Source organism: Micropterus salmoides, unplaced genomic scaffold, assembly GCF_014851395.1.
Source record: "Micropterus salmoides isolate LMB-PRFRI ecotype aquatic unplaced genomic scaffold, ASM1485139v1 Ms_hic_scaffold_5, whole genome shotgun sequence".
NCBI lineage: Eukaryota > Metazoa > Chordata > Actinopteri > Centrarchiformes > Centrarchidae > Micropterus > Micropterus salmoides.
Genome location: NW_024044237.1, coordinates 23,816,370 through 23,839,751, shown reverse-complemented (window position 1 = coordinate 23,839,751; position 23,382 = coordinate 23,816,370).

Sequence of the window (23,382 nt, the reverse complement as noted above, 5' to 3'; positions counted from 1 at the left end):
ATTTTCCACATCTCAATCTTAATTAAAAAAGCAAATCAAGTATGTCTAAAAACTGAGCTGTTCGGTTGACAACATTAGATCACTACTCACGGTGGATATCTTTCAGTCACTTGTCTTCTTGATGGTGTTATCACAGAGCTTGATCATGCAGTTCGTCCTGTTTCAATCTGTCTTCCACCAAAGTGTATGTTTCTGTCAGGTTCGCACACGCAACATAATCATTTTTTAACACTTTAATAGATTCTACTACTCACTGGATTCCGTCCATGTGCTATTTCATTTCATTCCAACTAATTTGTACCCCACCTGATTTCACTAATTAACAACACCTTTCCTAACAGTTCAGTCTGTTCACAGATGGCCATTATTGTAAAACACCAGTGGTGGAGGCAGATCTTTTACTTAATTTGCAAAGTAACTAGTGACTAAAACTGTCACATATATGTAGTAAATGTACTTAGTTACTTTCCACTACTGCAGAATACTGATTAATGTGATAAAGAATATATATTGTTGCTTTCTTATTCTGGATATCATCTATCTCTCTCTCTCTATTCAGTGTTTTGTGATTGAAGACAAGAGCAAATATGGCTGACGGAGGTAGCTTTTGGGGCAGCAATTACCAATTTCATTTGGATGAAGCCAACATAAAATATTAATTTAGGGAATTATACGTGGGGTTATAGACCACTGAAAGCTGAAAGTCAACTTAGGAGCTAGCTCACTCATTCATTTGTTATTTGGCAGCATTCAATAACCCAATGTATTTTATGCATTAAGTACATTTTCCTTTTGGTTTTATGATACTTTTGAACATTCATTACCAGTGGTATTACAGCTAGCTAACTTCTTTGGAAATCTTGTAAAAGTAAGGAGGAGGAATAATGCCTTCTTGGGGGGTGCAGAAGTTATTAAGACCATCAAAGGTGAGACTAATAAATAACTGACCTTCCCTTTGTGTCTGATGGGACATTTTAAATCATCCACCTTGCTTGCGTTGGAGTTTAGACAGTCATTTAGTACATAACCCAGGGGCTTTGTCTTGCATCCTGCTATAATTTGTAATCCACATGTGGACAGGAGAAGGTGGAGATTGAACGGCCAACCCTGTGATCGGCAAACGACTAGCTCTACCTCCTGAGCCACAGTCACCCCTGTATTAGATGTAGAGTTATACGATACAAGATTTTGTGTAAATCTCTCTGAAATGGCTGACAATCATTTTGATCTGTGCTGGCATGATTGTGGCAGCCCTGACTCCTTTCTACATTTATGGGAGTGCCCAAAGGTGAAAAGCTGAGATTTTGATAAAGGGTGTAAATTATAGTGTCAATTTTCCTGCTTCTCCTGTTGTGTGTATACTGGGTCAGAACCTGAAGTAATATGTTAATTTACTGTTAAGTGTATCTCACCTTGGGCTGCCTCCCAGCCAAAAGAGTTATACTGATGAACTGGAAGAAGCTTAGAACCATCTTGCATTGCAACAAATTGATGTTTGAAAGGCTAACACGGTTTGAGAGCAGTTGGCCTTCTTCTTAAAGACTTTAATATAAGCTTGGGGGGCCAGTGGAACAAAGCACTTTTTAACAAACGTTACTGCCAGCTTTACATAAATGTAAATGACTTTATGCATCCCAGATATATCTATGCTGTATACTATTATGTTCAAGTATGTGATATCTTACATTATATTGTCATGTCTTGCAAAGTAAACTTATTTAAATAATCTATATCGAGGAAAAATTACTGAAGAGAAGAGCATTCCTTACCAGTTACAACAACTTGGCAAAGAACAAAAGTGGTTCCTCTGTCGCATGTATGTACATCAATAATACATAGTGAATCTCAGCTTTATAAGAGATTATTATGAAAGATGCAAATATAAAGGATATGTTACAATTTTTTAATGTAACATATCCTTTATATTTGCTTGTCTTAAAACAAGAGTCAGAAACCCATATTCATATTGAAACACTGTCCTCACTGTAATTATTCCTCCTGTTCATATTGGTCATTAAGATATCTCTTCTTAATGTGATTCCAGTGTAAGTGATGGTGGTAACATTAGAAGGAAATTTTATACTAATGAGGCTGTAACTGTGGAAGTTAGTGGCTTGATTTGACTAACACCGATTGTTGAAGTTAATTTCAGATAGACTTTGGAATATGTATTTTCTGGGAAGATGACTGGATTTTGTCCCTCCTCTCCTACAATGAAGGTAATAGAGGAAGTGAAATTTAAACGTCCAGTATGAACAGGAGGAGTGATTACAGCAAGTGAAACCTGTTTTAATGTTCATATGTGCACCTGACTGTTGTTTTCAGACAGGCTTGAAAAATTGTAAACATGTCCTTAAAAGCCTAATTTCTTACACTCTGTTCTTACCTTTACAACTGAATGATGAGCATTTCTGTAGCTTCTTCTTATCTCGTAATTGGAGCATGCATGGGTATGTCCCAAGTTTTCAAAATGCAAGACTGCTGGTGAGGATGGCCAGCAAAATATTTTTAGTTTTAACTAATCAATTAGGGGGGTTACAATAGACAACCAGCAATGACAGCCAATAACTTTAATTTACATTTATATTGAAGTATATGAAGGCAGCTACTCTGTATCCCCTAAAGGAAATCCCTTACAAGTAGTTGTCAATGGCACATTAAGACTATATCTCTAACATGGCTAACAGAGGAGCATTCATACGCTCATAAGCAATTTATTTTCAATAATCTAATAAAATCAAAATCCAAGTGTGTAACAGTTTACTTGTCAGTGGTCGAGTTCCACTGGGATCTCATAGACTATACTTCTTAACTTGCAAAACTGAGGATTGCTCTTATTTAATGATATAATGATGGACTCCTTTTGTATTAGTCTGGATTCCTTTTTTTTAATTTACAGGTCAAGAGATTTGGTTTACAATGTAGTTTCAAGGTCTGATTTAAGTACGAATAAAAAGACATAAAAAAAATTTAATATCTTCTGCATGGCAATGCTGTTGAATACGAGCTTCTATTCAGAGCCAATCAGCAAGTATAGCTGGATGATTACTCAAATCCACAGAAGTGTGGAATTGGGAAAATTGGAGTGTCTTTTCACCCGGCTCGGTGCTTCTTATAGTGTCAGGCTAAAACTGAACTACTCCAAGGCTAATTGTGTAACAACTTAGAGTGCCTACCCAAGAGTTATACAGAGAATTGAATGTTACTATGGACAAAGACACATAATGACAATCAATTCCAGAGCGACAAAGTAACATGGAGCTGCTTTCAAATTCAGATATAAGTGAGCTCTTCAGAAATCCAAGTCTGAGGACATCCATATGATCCCTTTTAAGTATGTTATATTACAATGTTGCATTAGCAAAGGAAAATTCTTCATTAAAATCTATTGTTTGTAAAGTATGACATTATATTTTCAAATTAATTCCACATTGTCACTTTATTCCTTAGGAACAGTTGCAACAGTGTGTGGGAAAAGTGTGTGTTGCCACTGTTCTTGTTCTTTTGTGCTGTCATGTCATGTAACAAAGCAATGGTATATACACCTGCACATTAATAGAGAGCTTCATATCCAACTAATGGAAGATTTTGGACCACCGTGCTCTCCACCACCATCTCCATGAGAAAATATAAACTTTCATCTTCAAATGTATTTAGTTATGTCTGTGACCATCTCTGATGCTTCTGTATATGTCCTTTTGTTATGTCTGAATATGTTTGTTTTTTGTCCTATCTGCTAAACTCAGCACTTTCTTGCTAAAGAGATGCTGATCTCAATTACCTGATTAAACAAAGGTTTTATACAGTATATAAATGAGGGAATATCTTGTAGAGGAATGGTGTTCATCCCTCCAGTAGAGTTCCACAGACTTGGCAGAGGGGCACTGAAGCTGTTCTGAAAGTTCGTGGTGGCCTGACTCCATACTAAAACACTTAATGTTGGTTTTTAATTTGTCACCCATCTGCATTTGTCAATTGCCCTGCATTTTAATGCCATGAGTTTATCTAAACCCATCTGTGAAAGGGTTAAGTATCCATGCAAATTACAAAATACACAACATACACTGCTGGTTGCCAGACAATACTAATGGGAAAAAAACTATCACTGCACACACACACACAAATAGTGTAGTGTTTCCAGCCACAATAATGAGAATATGATTTGCCATTCCCAATTCTGATTTCTCATTTTAATTCTAATTCTGGAACAGATTTGTTGTACAACATATTTGCATCACCTTAAAGTGCAGCAGATAATATGACCTTGCCTTTCACCGGTGGGTGTTTTCCGGTTGTCAGTTAATTTTTTACCAGCATATGTGCCCTTATACATCTAGCCCCTCAAAAGGAACGCAGTCATATCTAATCATTGACTGGCATTTCTATAGAGTGATATTATATTTGCCTTCTCTGCTTGGCCAGTATATTATTAAAGCATGTCTCCCAGAAGACTACTCTGGCCACAAGGTTTCTATGGTTACCACCATTGTTCCAGTGCCTTTTATGAGTTCTGTGGACATCACCTCCTAATTACTTTCAGAGAACAAATCCTCATTTCAAATATAGCCAGCTTTATTTCCATTTATTATAGGGGATGAAAAATGTAAATTGTCAAAGGTGGGCTGTAAGCATCACAAAACACAATATGCCTTGTGGCTCTGCTCAAAAGTGAAATCAGGAGTGATGCAACTAGAAAGAAACTTTACAGGTTAACAAGTGTTGAGCTTTAAGCTACATTCCAGATAGTCAATATTACATGAAGGATCATAGCAATGATGCAGCAGAGATGGTGTGTGTCCTGTGCGACAACCTCATGAAGGGGAGGCCAAAGTCTGTTCCAGTTCAGTTTATAGAGCTTCTCCTACCTATGAAACTCAGCTGCACTCAGGGGAAAATATTTCCTCATCCTAGTCACACCAAGCATGACCCAGAAAACCAAATGGACATCTATGACTGATTTCACCTGCACCTGTTTCATATTCAAACAATGATTGCCTACAAACAAACCACATTATTTTGACACCTGAACCGATAATTTGGATGTTGCATTTATGGTTTACATTTCTCATAGTACTAATAATATATCTATATATCTATATATATAAAGGATTAGTGTAGTAATCTTCTACTGCATGGATTTGTTATTGTCAACATATCCCATGAAAATACAAAACTATAAGAACAAGAAATAAACAATACATTGATCCTGCTAATAAGTACTGCTTGTGAAGATGTAGCTAATTCTTCTGTGCCATAGTGTTTTTAGTTTGAGTCAGTCCTACACACCCCATCCTGTAGCTGAAAATAGGCCAGAAAAAATTCACTTTTTACCCATTTAAGCAACAGTTGATATAAACTACAATGCCAAGCTGCTTTAGAATTTTTTATATTTTTACAGCATTAGATATTCAGTGATTCAGTGATGATAAGGATGAGATTTGCTGACAATAACAAAAATATAGAATTGTTAAAGATGCATACCATAACTCCAGTGTTCCCTTTGATTCAGGCCATGGACTACTTTCTGCATGTGTTACCCCTCTTTCTTTCTCTCTACACAATTCCTGTCTGTATATGTATTGTCACAATCAAATAAAAGACAAAATTTTAATCAAAATGGTGTGATATGGTACTTATAAAACAAAAACGTAGAAGTATAAAAACTATCGGTGTGAATAGTGGGAGTGCAAACTTTAGTGGTAGTAAAATCAAGTATTTCCTGAACCTAAAGGCCCAAATGGATAAAAGTTTAATTAACTTCACCCTAGTTGCGGCAGAACCAAACAGTATTGCTAGTAATTTCCCATATAAGATGTTGTATGTTACATCCAGAACAGCAGAGGTCACAACTTTCCACATTTTGATGTTATCAAGGGAAGCCAATGGTTAACCTTCTCTGAGTATGAGTATCAAGTTGGCTGCCAACACCGAGCTACAAAGTTCTGCTGAAATCTGCTGACAGTGCTGAACTCTGTAATGACTATTTAGTAGGGCTTCTGAGAGCATGGGCTGTATGCTGGCCTGTCCCATTGGAGGAAGTCTCTGACTGGATCTCAACTGTGCAAAGAAATTGCCTCGTGGACCCACAGTCTGCTCTGCCGTAATACTGGTGTCAAGACACATGTACAGAGCTGCCAATCTCACCATCAGAGCACATTTTCAATTAAGATTTTCTTGACGGTGTAGCAGTTGTTCCTCATGGTGTCAAACCATGCGTGCATTTAGATGTCAATTCCTCCAGAATGTGAGAAAATCAACAATCAGCATCTTTTAATTTTCTGAATTGATCTGAACTGCTGACATTTGCAGATGTTTACATATTTATTTACTGTGACACTCATAAGTCATCACCACAAAGTTTGGTACGGAGCTGAGATCAAGCTGAGATTGAGCCTGACGATGGAGTGATATATCCTGTCCCTCCTCTGGCAGGTGTTGACGTGCGCCGCAGCTGTCTCTGCAGCTGGGCCTTGGTGGTTGTAATGAGTGCAGACAAGACTCTCTGCGTCCTCCAGTGTTACTATCATACAGAAAGTCAATCACAAACCATCATAGCTACTTAGACTTTCTAAATACATTTACAGAAGAATAAAGGGGAAGGCATAAATGTATGGCTGCGAGTGCAGCATGAAAATTAAAGGTATGTGTTGTTTCAGAAAAGAAACAAATTACCGTGGCAGCTGAAAACTTTTCTAATTTTTTTCTTGTTCCTCTGTCAGCATTCAAGGCTGATGCTCACAGACACCAGACACCCTCTCAGCCTCTACAATTTGCAGCTTGTGTACATAAAAAAGCAACCAATGCAGAAGTGAGATACACTTTAATAATAATGTTTCTAAATCACACTCATGTACAGTACAAAAAGTACTGATCTTTGCAGTACAGTCCATTTAAAAATATAAATATGTATATTTAGAACCATATAAGACTGTTAGCGTTTCCCTTTGCGAACCTCCTCCTAACATTACAGCAGTAACTATCTATAAATACCTGTCAGTACAAAGTTAATCATGTGTCATACATTGCAAATGAATATCATAGTCACTCCAGATGAATTAGGCAGTAATGAGCCACAATCAGAATTTGATGCAATCAATCAGCCTTCTGAAGTATGATTTAGCCTATTTTGATATTAGATTTTTTTCAAATGATTGTGTTGTGGTGGCAGCCCGGCTGACGGTGAGTGTCCTGGTTTTTTTCTCCTTTTTGTCAGTTATTCTGCTTTTTCCTTGGTTCTCTGTTCCCTGCCTGCCTCCCTGTGTTTTCTCCCCTGTGTGCTCTCTCTCCCTCTGCTCCTGAGCCCAGCCAAAGAGCCGCACCTGCACCTCATCAGCCACCTCGTCAGCCTGCCACACCTGCCAGTAGTCAACCTCATCCCTGCCTGTATTTCAACCACGGTTCTCCACACCATACTTGCTTGATCGTCATTGCTCCATACCTGGTGCCACCTCTGCGTTCAGGCTCTCATGTTTTTGTTTTCTCTCAATTTCCCTGTGCTTTGTCGCTCCTGTCACTAACCCTGTCTTTCTGTCTGTTTTCCCTCCCAGGTTCACTCACCCTCGTCATCCGTTCTGTCGGCTGGGCTCATCCTTTGGTCCTCTCCTCTTCGGGCTTCCCCCACGGCGTCCTCCCAGTTCCCCCTTGCATCCTCCCTTCCTCGGCCCCAGTGTCCCCCGGCTCTCTGGTCCCAGTCAACTCGGTTCCCCGTGCCTGTGTTTCCCCGGCTTCCACCTCTCCCTCCACTCCAGTCCCTCAACCCCTTGTTCCCTCAATAAACCTCCTATCCTCTGAGCGTTGCATTTGGGTCCTCTCTGTCCCCACACCACACCACCCGTAACAGATTGACTGGTTTCTATTACATAGAATGGTGAACAGTGTAGAAGTGTTTAGGTGTGTAGGTGAGTTTTGATATACAAAGAGACATTTCACTGATTCAGCAATTTTTATTTTAAGTCATTGAAAATAAACCACAAAAGTAATTAGAAATTATTATTATGATGTAAGGGCTCCCCCTTAGTGAATGATAAATAGTCTGTGTAGATATGTCCAACTTGCTACCTGGATTTTTAAGAAGCCCAGCCCATCTGCATGCACAAGTGGACACTTATAACTGGCATATAATTATGAACCAAGGATGTGGCAACCTTGCCTGGGAGTGTGTATGCTTGGATGATGCGAGACTTGTGAAAGTCAAACAGCTACTTATGAGTTGAAGGTGCATGCCAGCTGACATGAAAAATCTGCTTTGTTGGCCTAAGGGCAGCAAAGAATGTTGATGGGGGAAGCTGGAGGCTTGTGATTACTCCCTGAAGCATGCAGCGCTCGGCATGATGAGCTACCTCCACATGACTCGGACATCCACAGTGACCTCTAGACAATGGTCATACATTAGGACAGCCTCTGCGAAGCTGAGAGACAGAGATGTGCGGAGGAAGAGGGAGGAGGGAGGAGTGCTATATGGAGATCAGGCAGAAGTGTGGACAGCTCCATGCTCGATCCACCTCTGTGGATCCAATCAATTACTGTAATTCATTCTAGCTGTACCCCAGAGAGTAAACACTGAGCAAGGAGTATTGCAGCTAATGATGGAATATGAGTGTGTTCCCACTGCTCAATACTTGTCTAAATTTTCATCATTATTATTTTGTATACATTTCTTGAGAGAAAAAAATACAGCTTGTATAAATTGAATTCCAAGAATTCAGTTTTGCAAATTAGATGTCCAACCTGTTGAAATGTCAAATGCCTAATGAAGTTGATCTGCATGCACTGTATATCATTTTCCTCACATACCATGTATTTAAATTTCCTTAAACTAGCTCAGCTTTTCTGTAAAATCTCAGCCAAGCAACATATCATTAAAAGGTAAAAGTTGTTCATGTCTCTTTTACAAAAAAATGAATCAAAAACACCCTGAAGACTCTTTGGTTTGTGTCTGTGTGGGTGTTTCATCTTTGTAAGAACTTTTGTCTTCAGTGTTGTCCAGCATGATGGCTTACTTGTGCTCACAGAGGAAATAACTCAAACGAGGAAGTGCAGGGATACAGGTAGAAAATTGGGTCTCAGGAGAGTATTTTAGATGTATTGTGGAAGGATTGGGAGTCACTAGATAAGTCAATCTCAATCCAAAGTTTCTGACAAGGTAATGGATGGAAATGAAGTTGCTGGCAGTTGGTATAAGCCCAAAAGACATCGCCAGCCACTTAAAAGTGAGAACAGCTTCATTAACATGTTGTCCTTTAAAAAAACTTGATTAAAGCCTTCTATAAAGGGTATTTTGCATGATTATGTGTGTTTCACCTTCAGTTTAATAATTCTGATGAAAGATTTTGTTCCTTTTATAGTCTGTTATAAGCAAACAAATAGTCCAACTAACAGCTGTTGAGTATTGACAAGATTAAGAGTTAGAAAACAGAAAACAGGCTGAGCTTTAATTGGCTTCAGCTGTGATGTTTAGACTCTTTGGACATGCCACTATGTTTGACTAACACAGTGAAAAAATATTTAAGAAAAAGTAAAAAAAAAAAAAAAAAAAAAAAGTATTATATAATAATCTCTCCAATAAATATCGCCAATGTCGTGCTAATTACAGTCTAATTATATCACAAAGTAATTGCACAGCAATTATAGCTCCTATTATTTCTGAGCGAGTACATTTAAAAGAGAGAATACATATGAGTTGATTAAAATTATACATTAGGTGATTCAGTGAGAAAATGTTATAAAGTAAATTACTTTGTCCCTTTGCATGAAATATGGTTTAATCTGTTTAGTTCCATTTGATTAAATCCACTGATAAATTGATAAATTGGTAGCATGTTACTTCTCCTATGCTCCTACAAATTAACTGCTTTAACAGCAATGTTCTACCTGGTATTGCAGTACAAACACAGCCCTCGAGGTTTTTCATATGCCTGTGTACTATACACTATACACTATTCTATGCATATAAACATAAAAGCCTTGGTTTGAAATTGACTTTTGAGTGATTTCTGAGATGTTTATGGGTCTATACAGTCTGCTGCAGGCATGGCGAGCAGTAAAGTCATAGCAACAACTGCAATGGGGTATTGCAGGAAGAAACAAATCAACATCAGAGCTCCACTTACAGTATATGAGACCTCGTTCAAAAGCATACTCAACATCAGTATTAGGGTTTTCTTTTTCTTTTTTTTCAGAGTGTGCTTCATGGATGCAAGAAGTCGCTCTGGCCAGATCCTTCATCAGAAAGAGTGACGAGGAACTTGACCAAATGAGGAGGAAGAGGGCAAGACTAACAATACACTCCTGCCTTAAGGCAAATATCTGTGTATTGCAGCTTTAAGATATTCAACAAGCTTTTACAGCAGACTTTTTGATTTCCTTACTACCAGATGCTTTATTTTATGTTTATCTGTGTTAAATAAACTTTATTTTAACACTAATTATTTACTAAATTTTTATAGATATAAATGTTTTTCACTATAAATATATATATAGTGTACATAGCTTGTTTTGTCCAGCCACCAGTCAAAACCCCAAAGATATTACTATATTAAGAGATTACTATCATATAAAACTGACAGAAGCGCCATATTCTCTCATTAAAGAAGATGGAACAAGAAAGCAATTTGATTTTATTTGCTTGAGAAATTGCCAAAACTATAATTAAATTACCAAAATAGTGCAGATGAACATTCTGTCAAGTAACTAATGGAATAATTTCAGCACTAAAACTGTTTACAACTCAACTACATCATTAACAGTATATACAATGACAAGTATTTATTTTTACATTTGTCAATAAATATAACTCTTCCTGTGAAATTTATCTATAAATATATGGTGTCTATAAATATTATTGCAGCTAAAATGTCCCTATATCTGCTCACAACTACAATTTAGTGTAAACAATTAAGGGTTTCTATACCATACTATGGATGCTGGGTATACCATGCTCATTTCATGTTAGAGGTTTGGTGCAATGGCATCAATATACTCAGCCCATCGTCCAGTGGACATGCAGGAGACAAAGATGATCTTAACTCTGTTTCTATGATAATGATGTTTTATATCTGTGTTAGCAGCATTTTCTAGCCTGCGCTTTCACAGGTTGAGTGTTGCATCAGATAAGGTATTGGAGAAACACTGAATTTTCTCTTGCTGTTTCATCACTGAAGTCCATTATTACTGCACTGCTGCCATTACAGACATTTCTGAACTTTATTACCTTGTTGTAATAGCTCTACAAAGGTAATTTTGATCAAATATGTATAACCAATGTGCATTAAAAGTTCATATAACACATAGGATAGTGTGGTGTAGCCATGCCAGTGGCTAGGAAGGTGGTAGACTCAAACATTGTATGTTACCAGAGGTGATAATTTTATTTACAGTGATCTGCAGTACACAAATAACTCAAACAAACAAACAAAAAGACTTAAGGAAAATAACTCATTAAACTTATAGCAACACTAACAAAAGGCACGTGCCTCACCTCTTTTCCCCCTTGGGAGCACAAATCCCACTGTTTATTTGGGTGTTCAATTCACACACAAACTGCTTCAGCTCATCCCATACTGATGCAGGTTGATCTACTCCATAACATTACCATATTGAAATCACTTAACATTTGGAACTTAGTTACCAGTTCACTCCGCTCCCACTGACTAGAAAACAGGTCAGGGATCTTTACACGTTCATTTAGAATAACCAAAAACAACCAAAAGAAAAATTCCTATAAAGAAAGAAAACTCTACTTGGTTTTGACTCAGTGATGTCAAAAACCTGTTACACCCTGTCGCACATGAGAGATGTAACCGTATTGCTTTTATTAAACTCTCAGCAATCAAAAAACACTAACTTATTCGGCCATCAGAGAGCTGATTAAACAGTGACGATCCGAGTCAGACAAACACACTGAGCCATGAAACTTTTTGTTGGTGCAGCTATGCAGCTACCAGTAGACGCTGGTGCCAACAGGAAGTAGCCCTGTAGTAGTATTTTATCTGTCCAAAACTGGCTTCACTGCTCTCCATTCAAACCAGCGTGGTGGCTTCGTCCAGTAATATACTGTCAATGGCAGGCCCCTCCCCAAAACAATTGCCCTGCATTGTGGAACTGAACAAAGCAACAAACAATTGTAAGTATTAACACAGAAAAACAATTAAACCATGTTTAAACTTGCAACCTAATAAAATGGAAGTGAAACTAATTTATTACTGTGTGTTTACTTTAACTTATCATATGCTTGGCTATAGACTGTAAGGTTATAACACAAACAACCCAGGATAGTAAGTGGTGCACTTTCACACAAGTCATAGTAAATTACAAAAAAATAAACACTTGTATAAACTAGAAAGTGTAATGTAGATAATGACATGTATGGGACAATTGGTGAGTAAACCCACTTTGTCACAGATAGTCTAATGATGATAACCAGCAATAAGGTGACTGAAAGCTATTACAGACTATCTATCTCTCTTAAATTCACGTCGCTAGGCACCTAGAAGTTTTGAGACAGATATTTACAGTGTTTCTGCTAGTGTTAAAGTTTTAGATTCAAAATACCTTTAATGCTGCTCCAGGTCACGAGGCTGCGATCTCCCTTGCTAGACAACAGCAGCTGGAATGGTCCAGTGATTGGGGTGGCTGGGTGTCCAATGATGCTGCACGCTTTACACATCGTCAGTTGTAAATATACAGGTTAAAATAAAGAAAAGGCGAGTATGACTATAGCAAGCATTAGGTGAGGTTTCTTCTTTTACTTGTTTTACAAGTGTCATCCTTAAGTGCACTCCCCAACCTTGGGTAGTAGCTGAGTATAAATACAAGAAGAGCCATTATTTAATTTTAAGTGATGAATTTAAAGTGATGAAGTGAATTATCCCTCTCCGGCAAATTAAAATATAGTTGTGTGCTGTCCCTGGCATATTCTGATGAAAGGAAGAGAAAGAAAAACGACTGCATTAAAATAATTTAGAGCCCTTTTTTGAATTAGGGTTCTCAGAAAATAAAGCTCAATTTGAATAGTCTATGGCCTCCAAAATACCTTGTCTGTAGAAGCAAATCATTATAATTAATATGTGATGAATAGGTCTATTTTGTCCCACTGCTTATGAGCACAAAGATAATGAAGGTTTGTCGTCTATTTGTCTTGTGTTGCCTCCAATTTATTTCCACAGGTTTTAAAAGAGGCATGACATACATTAAACTAATTCACATAACAACTTTATGAAAGTTTGTTTATGTCTCCATATTGCTGGCATTACAGAGGCAATTACAGTAAATGGGTACAGCCATTGTCAAGCATTTACATTTACATTACCTAAGGAAATGAAATGTGGCTACTTTATAAAATGAAAATGAGAAGAAAAACATAGATTTACATTTTCAGACCACAAAAGCTAGATGGGAGGTGTTGTGGAGAGGGTGTGTCAACGTAATACTATGTAGTATTGATCTAGGTGAAGATCTGGGTAGAAACTGGCTTCTACAAATTTCAGCTTGTTGTGTAAGGTCTTTGCTGGACAAATCTCTGCAGATGCTTTAATCACAGTTGCAGGGAATCTTTCAATTTGTTCATTCCACACAGGGCAACATTGGAGAAACTAGCAAGAGACTGCTGGATTTCCATATCAAAACTGAAAAATTCCCACCCCCTCCAAAGTCACTTGCAACATGCAAACACACATTCATGTGCAATAAGTGCACAGGTGGAGTGCGCGCAGGTAGGCAGGCCAATCATTTTATTCAGACCAATTGAAATGATTGGCTGTGCTGTGCCGAGCATTTGATTTATTGATTGCTGTACGGATATAAAGAAAATTTCAACAAATGTAATAAAAATGTTTGGTATTTGGTTTTCACCCACAAACTTTTTACTCAACTACATGCGTCTGACAGATATATTTAATATTTGATGGACAAAACATGAAACATATACATGTATACACAACATAAAATGTGAGGTGCTTTATTATAGATTAAAGTACTGCGTGTACAATATTCATGGTACAACAAATACTAATGAAAAAACTCAAATGTTGGGTATTTTAACTTTTGAAAATTGGAATCACGTATTTACACAGTGTGGTATTGTTATTTTTAGGTAAAGGTACCCAGGGGTTGTAAACAAAGTTATGTTTGCATTGCCTTTGTAGGTGCACTGCCACATTTCATTGGCATGTTACTGAGGATCAATCAAATAGTATGAAACCATGGGCAAGACTGTGCATCACACGGGCTACATGCAGGTGTACGAGATACATTTCACTGTTCGGTGTCCCAGGGTCATATTTCACTTTTGCAATAAACACCCTAACAAGTGACTGTACATGTTATTAACTAACTCACACCTGTGCATAATCCCTAGCTTTGATCAGGTTTGCAAAACTCCATGACACAACACTGACTACTGGGTTCTCTCTCTGTTGCAGAGGTCAAATGAAAGGTCACATAAGGTGCTCTAAGTGTAGTTGTTTGTTCCCCTTATGTCTTTACCCTTGAATTCTGCACTTGCAGAAGACATGTCTTCATCAACAGAGCCAACAGTGTTAATCCATCTCTGCCACTGATGTTTACTGTTCTACCTTGCGTTGCTTACATCAGTCTACCTCAAGAGACCTGTTTCAACACTCAGCGTTACCATCACTCATTAAGGAAAGACCCATTTAGAGGGCTTGTCCCTTCAACAGTAATATCCATCCTTTCTTTCTGCTTAATTTTTCAGGCTGGCAACAGATGCAGTATTTTGAGGTACACGCTGTGCAGTGGCTACAGCCACTTTTAAAGGAAATATATTGAAAATTTAGCCTTGAGTGAACTCCCTACTTCATTCAAATATAGAGTAGTTCAGGCAACATGCTTGCTAATATGTACTTACAAGACATAAAGGCCTTTTGAGATGGTGGAGGTTAATTCTTGAAATAGTCCAGTTTTCAATAGGACCTCTGCAGTTCCCCACAGCAAATCAGCAATAGATGCTTGGGAGCCACTTTCCTCTTCCCATGGTACCCCTTCACAGGAGGCTGAATCTTCTAGTTAATTCTGCTTTCTTTCACCCTTGAGGGTTTAATGTCTGTGTGCTGCTCACCTCGTACTATTACTATTAACTTTTGTTTTCTGGAAATTAGTAGCATCATTTAGCTAACATCAAAGGAGATGTGTCCTCTGTAGGGGATTAAGATTACAGGTAGTGATAGCTGCATGTTAAAATCCAATTAATGCATGTTGTAGGATCATTTGTGTATACTCTCTGCCCGTGTTATCTCATGGTGGAGTCTTTTGTTCAAAATGAATGATAACAGATTGGCAACAGATTGCTCACATTCACTAAATATTCTGCATTATCTTGTTAAATCTCAGATAAGTCACATTATCCAGTTATTACTGCATTGCCTGAATACTAGATGTAAGATCACAGTTTGAGAGATGCTGTGCGTGCCTGTTGTCACAGCCCAACAGGTGTAATGGTGATATCACAGAAGAAGATGATTTCACACATCATTTTATACTCATTCACATCAGCAGCTCAGTGTACTCTTTCACACGTTGTGCCAGCTGTATCACATTGTTTTTTTGCTTAAAAAAACTCTTTTTCACTTTAAAGACAACAAAATGAGAGAAGTGAGTAAAACAAAACAGTTAAGTTTCAGCCCGCACAATCAACATGATGAGCAGAAAGATGGTATAAAGCTCCGTAAAGTTGAGAGGAACTATGGAGTGCAGTTATAGTCATCTGTGTCAATATGAGTATGTACAATGATGGTGACATGAGAGCAATCCATTAAAATAAAGCTTGTAATATGTTTTAATTGCTGTTGTCTGTGAAATGTCCTCCCCAAATGTTTGGTCAAGGAGCAAAACTAATGCTTTCAACATTTCTTTAGGAAGCAACAATGCTGCCAACATGATGCCACACATACAGTAGATATCCTTATATATGAATCCAGTGACATGGTTAGTGTACTGAATTACATAAAAATAATTAACCCAATTTAATATGAGTCATGCATAGTTCAGTTCAAATAATGTCATATTGATTGTTGCTGAAGGGATTAATTCTGTTTCTTTATTTTATCAGATGGATGCATTTGAATCAGCATAATTCATAATTAATGGAACAGAAAACGGTCTCACGTGGAGGAGCAGGACAAGGAAAAGTTTTAGTTTTAAAGTGTTCAACTTGTAAAGCAGAACTCTACAAAGCAAACAGGATCAAATTTATAACTATTTAGGTTGATTACTCATTTGTTTCCAGTAACACATCAGGCGCAAACAATTAACTACTGATTTATTAATGAAAGTATAATCAATATATTTAATGAGCATAGGTAGTATTTCATTACATGGGGCGCAGATCATTTGTACACTATTTAATCATTTTTGGCTATTTTTTATCACCCAGGTGTTTGTAATTATGCTGCTGTCTCTCACTAGTTTATCAAGCTGCAGTGAATTAGTGTGTTTGTTTTTAACACACTAAACTTGAAAGGTCAGTTTGACTAAATAAAGATGTCAAAATGGAAGTTTATCTTTAATATATTCTGTACAGAGTGAGACTGTGAGAGAAATTTGCTGCATTTACCATTAATTTTGAACTTTTTACCTGAAGCACTGACTGTCATATTGTTTATCTGAAGACAAGACTGCAGAACAACATCCTTCAGTGGTTGTTTATCATGTTGCCGTGTGCACACAGAATAATCCTTAATCTTCTCTTTTATATTAAAAAATAGCATCTCTTCATTAATTGTGAATAACTATTTAAATTACTAATGACAAAGTATGAGCCGAGATATTATAGATTTGGTAACTAATTCAAAATGAATCAATTATACGTATTCTCAATCAGCAATAAATCATTGAGTAATTGGTCATGATGCTACAACTGTAACAAACAACACAAACAATTTGATATCTGGATGTACCAGACTGTATGTGCACTATCAGCCGAGCGTGACAAGCAAAGTTTCCAGTACTGAGCAGAAATGTGCCCATAATAAGTCCACGGGATAATAAGAGCGTAATAAGTGAAGCATATCTTCTGCCCTATATAGAGAATTTCCTCACCCTCTGCACCAAACAAAGCTTCTGAGGCCTGCGGCTAATCACTGCCCTTTACCTGTTGTCATTCATCTAGAGGAGTCAATTGGTCTGCTTCTGCAGGGTGCAGAGGTAATTATGATTTGGCTATGACTTGCGTTTGGCTCTATTGTCTGACTCTCTGGCGCACATGCTGGGATATTGGGGACTTGAAGCTCAAAGCTCATTCAGGAGAGTTCCACTTTGACTACACCACTCAATGTTCCCCCAGAGAGCTCTGCCACTAACTAAACAAAGCTCAGCCAAGATGATTCAAGATCATCACAGTGAAAAATACCTGCGCCTATTTTTATCTTCTACTGAGAGTGCTTTATTTGTTGAATACAATTTTCAATGCATCCTAAGACGCAGAAAATTTTCTATTTCACTGATTCTGTTACATTAATGGGTGATTGAAAAAGTTGCAAAGCAAGAAGAACAATTTCACAATATTGCTGTCGAGATATTTTTCACAGATCTGCCTCTCTTCAAACTCAGAATTGTATTAATATTTAATCGCATTATAAATTGGATGAGGAATACAATTATGTAAGTAAATACACCTGTCCCATCAAGCAAGAAATTGAGAAAATCCCCCAGCAAGTAGCTTTACTCTCAAGGTGAGATTTGGGAAATGAATGTATAAACTTGGGGAAGATTTGCAGCGCTATAATCCACATTCCTATTCATCTAGTTCCTCACTATGTCAAAGGAACTCCTAAGAGATGGTGCACAGTTATCCCTCCAACTCCTGTTTATAGTCATCTCCTTTAACATCAGTTATGGACAATAGAAACCAATGTTTGAGTTATAATAAATTGATTTGTACAACAAAATGTAATTAATTTTTAAATGTTTTTCATATTTTCATCTCAGGGATAAACATCTGGATTTATTGATGAATAAATTGTGTACAATGTTTCAACTTTGCTCATTTCTAACAATACAAATGCACTCACAGCATGGTGCAGTGTGAGCGGTCATAAAAAAAATCCCCTGAATAGGAATCCAGAAGGTATCTTTGTCAAAGTAAGGAGGAAATTTAGAGAAGTTGCACCTTAAAGGGGTTTTCAGCAGCCACTAGTGGTGCGTTTTTTAGATTGCAACCAGTTGTGTGGTCGTGCATGTATGCATGCTCGAACTCATGAGCGAATAGAATCTGACACACAGAGGCCGACACACCGAGAGACAGCTTTACACAACATGCTGGAAACTCAGGTAAACTCCCACTCCAATGTTAGAGTAATACTTTATCAGCTTGAAGTTGTACTAATCCATGCTCTTTGCATGAGAAAGTTACATTGACTGCATTTAGCTGACTTAATATGTGAGTGTTAACTGCCTGCCAATAACTAACAGTTTTCATTATCATCCAATAAATTTAGCTCTGCTGACAATGTTAAGCCTCACCGGTGAGAGATACACAAATAGTTATGAAAAGCCAGCAGGCTTCTCTGACGTATGATGAGCTAAATGCAGTTAATGTAGCATAATCATGCAACGAGCATGTATTAGTTCAAGCTGAAATTATTACTGTAATGTTGCAGTGGGAGTTTACCTGATTTTCCAGCATTTTGTGTGATGCTGTTCCTTGTTATGTCTCTGTTTTGGCCGACACCGTGTGCTCACTCATTAGTTCGAACATGCACACGAGCACAAGCTTGGAAAGGTAGTGGTTACAATCTGAAATCTCACTGCTGGAGGCAACAGAAAACTACACATGGCCCTTTTATGGCAAACAGAGGGTTAAATGAGGAGCTAGACTTTTAGTCTTCTGGACTGTATTTGGTTTCAAAGAACAGGAGTTTTGAGAACAGTTGAAAATGTATTTAAAAGTTGTTTTTATAAACATCAACCATAGATTGGCTTTGATGGAAGATCTAAGTATGTAGTGTCTTGAAAATTGAGGTTGAAAATGAGGCTGGGAGAGTAATGAATTTGCTGCATTGTCTTGAAAAAATGAATTTCAACCATTTTATTCCTTGATGGGTTAAGATGAAATATTGTCTTTGCTAAAAAAAAGTTGTTTGTAATCTCTCATTTCTCTTGTCAATTTTGAATCCACTAGGAGTAAACTTGGCAATTTGTAAAAAGTATTTGAAAAAGATGAGAATGTAGTTTTGTAAAGTCAGTATTTATGGTTATTTATAAGGTAAATGACTAATATACAGTATAAGGTAGCCATAAAAAAACTCTGACACCACCATGATGAAGTGTTTTAAATTTGACGGACTCAATTAACAACAATTATTGCAAGAGATGCATTCAGAAATCGATCGACAAGTATTAATAGCAGCATGTGAATTTCACCTGTGAAAGTTTTTACTTTACTGGGCCTCACTGAGAATTTTGCACTTAGGAATTTGCAGAAGTATATCAACATGATATGTCAAACCTTCGCTACAGTCTGTTGAAGAGCCAAGGGACTCCTGGGAAACGGAGCACTGTGTAAACTTCCTGTGCAGAGGTGCACTTCCTTCCTACTGTCACTGAAGCATGAGGAGGGTCCTGAAGATGACAAATGGAGGCTATCAGATCTTTCGTCCAGACCAAGGTGGGATTCATGACTGCCTCTTCATGAAGCGCCCATTCTGTCCCACCCCTCTTTCCCCTGTAATGAGAGACTGAAGTGGTGTAATTGCGTCTATACATGAGGCGGTTATCAAATCACACAGGATTACATGTCACATTTGACCTGTATGGACCCAGTTTCTGCTCAAAAGTGTGATTCATTCCACAGAGTTTTTATCTGTTGTGTGAAAAAGAGCAAGAAAGAGACAAATTGTTAGTACTGCTCAATTTCCATTTTCTTTCTGTATTTCTATCTCTCTTACACCTATTCTTACTTTACTCCCCTCTTTAGCTGTGACAGTCTCCCTTCATGTGGGAAGGGACTGTTAATGAATGTGGATGAGCACGTGGGAAATGTGTGGGTTTCCACCACAGCTTTCTCTCTGAGTGACAGAAGCTTGACAAGGCTTTAGAGGCTGGCTTAAGAGTTGAAAAAAGCAAACAAGGAACAGCTTTTTTCCAGATGGCCACAGCAAAATAGAGCACAATATACTCTGCAAGTTTGTGAAGGCAACGTCTGCCTGAAGTACTATAAGTCATTTTGAGAAGAACAACTGTTTTTCTGATGGAAAACAGTCTGTTTATATAAAATAACAAAAGTCACTGGATCCAACTTTGTCTGTTGAATTTGTAATAGGCCTCACTGTTGGTCACAGCACTCAATCTGTGTTTCCATAAGTGATAAATACAAAAGAGAAAAATTCCTATCAAAGCTATCACGTCTGAAGCATGAAGAGGATAGAGTAAATGTTTATTTTGTGATTCTTCCTGGTTTGCTAAGGTTGCTTCCATCAACCTCTGTTCTAATCTGCGAGTATCTGGTATGCACTCCAAACTAAATTGCTGTTTATTCTATTCTGTGGGTGTCAAAGCCCCAGCCTTCCCCTGAATGCTATCAGGGGAATGAGGGTCCCAGGATGCTCAACTCTGCTGCTGACACAACACTATTCCTGAAAGACCCGCCGCTTGATTTACCCAAGCAAAATGTCACAGTAATTGTGAAGATTTATATCAATGGGAAAGAGCTGACGAGGTCCTACAGCTATCAGATCTGACAGACTTAATATGTGCTCAAATGTTGCCCGCGACACTAAAGGCTTGCAGGTTGACCAATTTTACCGGGAATGTTCCACCTCAGATGGTATTGACCGAGCCGTCATTTTTCACTTCTGTAAATTGAGTGTGAAGTGGAACTTTTAGGTTGTGAAATTGTGTTTTTAATAAACTGGAATCACTTCAAAAACATTTTATCGCACTATTTAGCTATTGCCTGTGTGCCATCTCAGATGATATAATGAAAAACAGACTGACAGGTGGTTTGTAAAAATAGGCTGAATGTGTGCTTTGATACTATCCTTCACTCCCTGTCAGAAGATATGTTAAGATAAAATGAAATGTGCATTGTGTAATTGTTTTATGATGTTTTACACAAACAAAACAAGTGAAAAGGTGGCATGCTGTAACGATACTGTCAGCTATGCAGTGCAGTCTGTCACAGAAGTGCTGTGGTGGATAATGATGGTAATAGAATAATAAAGGTGACGCAGTGGGTTAAACTTTACAATAAGGCATTGGTCAAATAAATATTTAGATAATTAATTTAAGGACCGGTACAACAATGTAAAAGTACTCCATCACAGTATTAAAGTAAAAGTCTTGCATTCTTACTTTCTGCAGTAAAATAATGAGGTGACTAATACGTTATTATATATTACAATATCAGATTTTTAATACTGATGCATCAGTGTTTAAGCAGCATTTTACTTTTGTAGTTTCTGGAGGTGTTTGGGGTTGGGGGCGCTGCAAAAACTTGAAATGTAATTTTGCAAGATTGAAAGTAAATTTTGACGGTAAATGCCTTTGCCTCCAGGGTTCCAGCTTTTCCTGTCTTTTACAGACCATCTGTTTCGGAGTTGCAGTTTCAGACCAGAGCGGGACAACGCTGCCAGAAATCATGTGACTCTCAAGCTCGCAACTGTGTGGGCAGATCTCTGAAAAGTGGGTGTTCAGCTCTGCAATACGAGTGCACTTCTACGTCTGTGAAAGTTTCTAGTTTAGTACAGTTGGGTCTATTCCAAAGGGTCACAAGATAAATTGAGTTGAGTTGTGAGATGATTAATGGAGGCAGGAAATCTGTTCTTTTTTTCTATAACCTTTGGCTTTTTGTGAATTATTGAATAATTTGAACAGTTACCTAAATGAAATATCTGTAAATGTAATGGAGTAAAAAGTACAATATTTTCCTCTGAAATGTAGTGGAGTATAAGTAAAGCAGCATAAAGTGAAAATATTCAAGTCTACATATAATTATGTATATGTCGTTTTGGGACTATCGACAATAAACCTATTTTGCTGTGGTATGAGGATGTGTTGCAGTTATCAGTGTTCCTGATTTGTTCTGTTCCTCTGTAACTACTCAGTGTTTCCTGAACAACTGTTGCCACATAATTATTAGAATACAATTTTACTTATTGGTTGAATCTAGTATTTGTAATGAATGGTTGAGTCACTAACTTCTATCTTTGAATGTTTTATTGAGCGTTCCCTCTCAACAGGCAATATTTTTCTTTGAACTTGGATATGTTTTCTCCTTTACTTTGATTGGGAAGGTGGCGCATTTGAACCTCAGTGGCACCTATGCTTAATAGATCATCTAAAAGTATGTGTTGTAGTAGCTGGAATGAGTATCTATCCCTAACGTAGACTGCAAAATCCAGATGGCATTAAAAAAACACTGGCCATGAATGCATATTGAGGTTCTTGTCTAACAATCAACATCGAAATATCCAATCCTGGCTGGTCTGTTTTTAGTTCTTTCGTATGTGTACATAACTGTATTTTACATAAAACAGCAGGCATCATGATTTATTAGGCCAGCACTACTTTCCTGGATCTGAATCCTGCCCATGACCTTCATCACATGTCATTATTATAATCTTTCTCCCAGTCTTTGCTGTCTGACTTCACTTACTTCCAGTACAGATGAATCATGGTACAGAGTGCAGAGTAGTCTGTAATACCGTGCTGGAAACAAAACCTTGATTTACAGAATGACAGGTAAAAAAACAAAAGTTGTTTACAAGTCACGGTTCACCTAAAGCTGAATAATATGTACCTATAAAATAAAATAAAAAACGTTACAAGGTTAACTTCTCCAAAACAGTGACATTTTCAAAAACTATTAAACTATTAATCGTTCACTGTATGGATGACAGAAATTGGTGGGTACCACTGGATGACATTATTAAGCTTGCCAAAAGCTGTATAAAGTTCTGAGGGTGCCAATATTTGAGGAACTTCATTTACTGCATGTATTAATTAACCCCTCCCTTCTGCCCCACTTCAAATGTTACTAATTGACTAATTAAAATAGGCTACTAATTGCATTTTTTAAATTTTATTAAACAACTGAAAGGCATCCCACAATGAAGTCTTTGCTTGCACAACACAAAACATTGAGAAAAACATGAATCGCTGAGTTTGAAAATTTGAGTTTTTAAATGTATGTATTTTCCTCTCTGACAAAAGTATATTTTATTGCAGACACAATGGTATTCAGTTTTATAGCAGTTTGTGACAGGCAACAGCTCATCAGATGACCTATAGACGCTTCTTAAAATGTGCTTTGCTTTTTGTGCAGAATGATGTATGTGCAGAGTTTGACAGTAGCAGGCTGTCACAAACTTTAAACCTCAAGTGCACAAACACGGAGAATAGACTTTTCAATTGAACTTTTCAAAGGAAAAA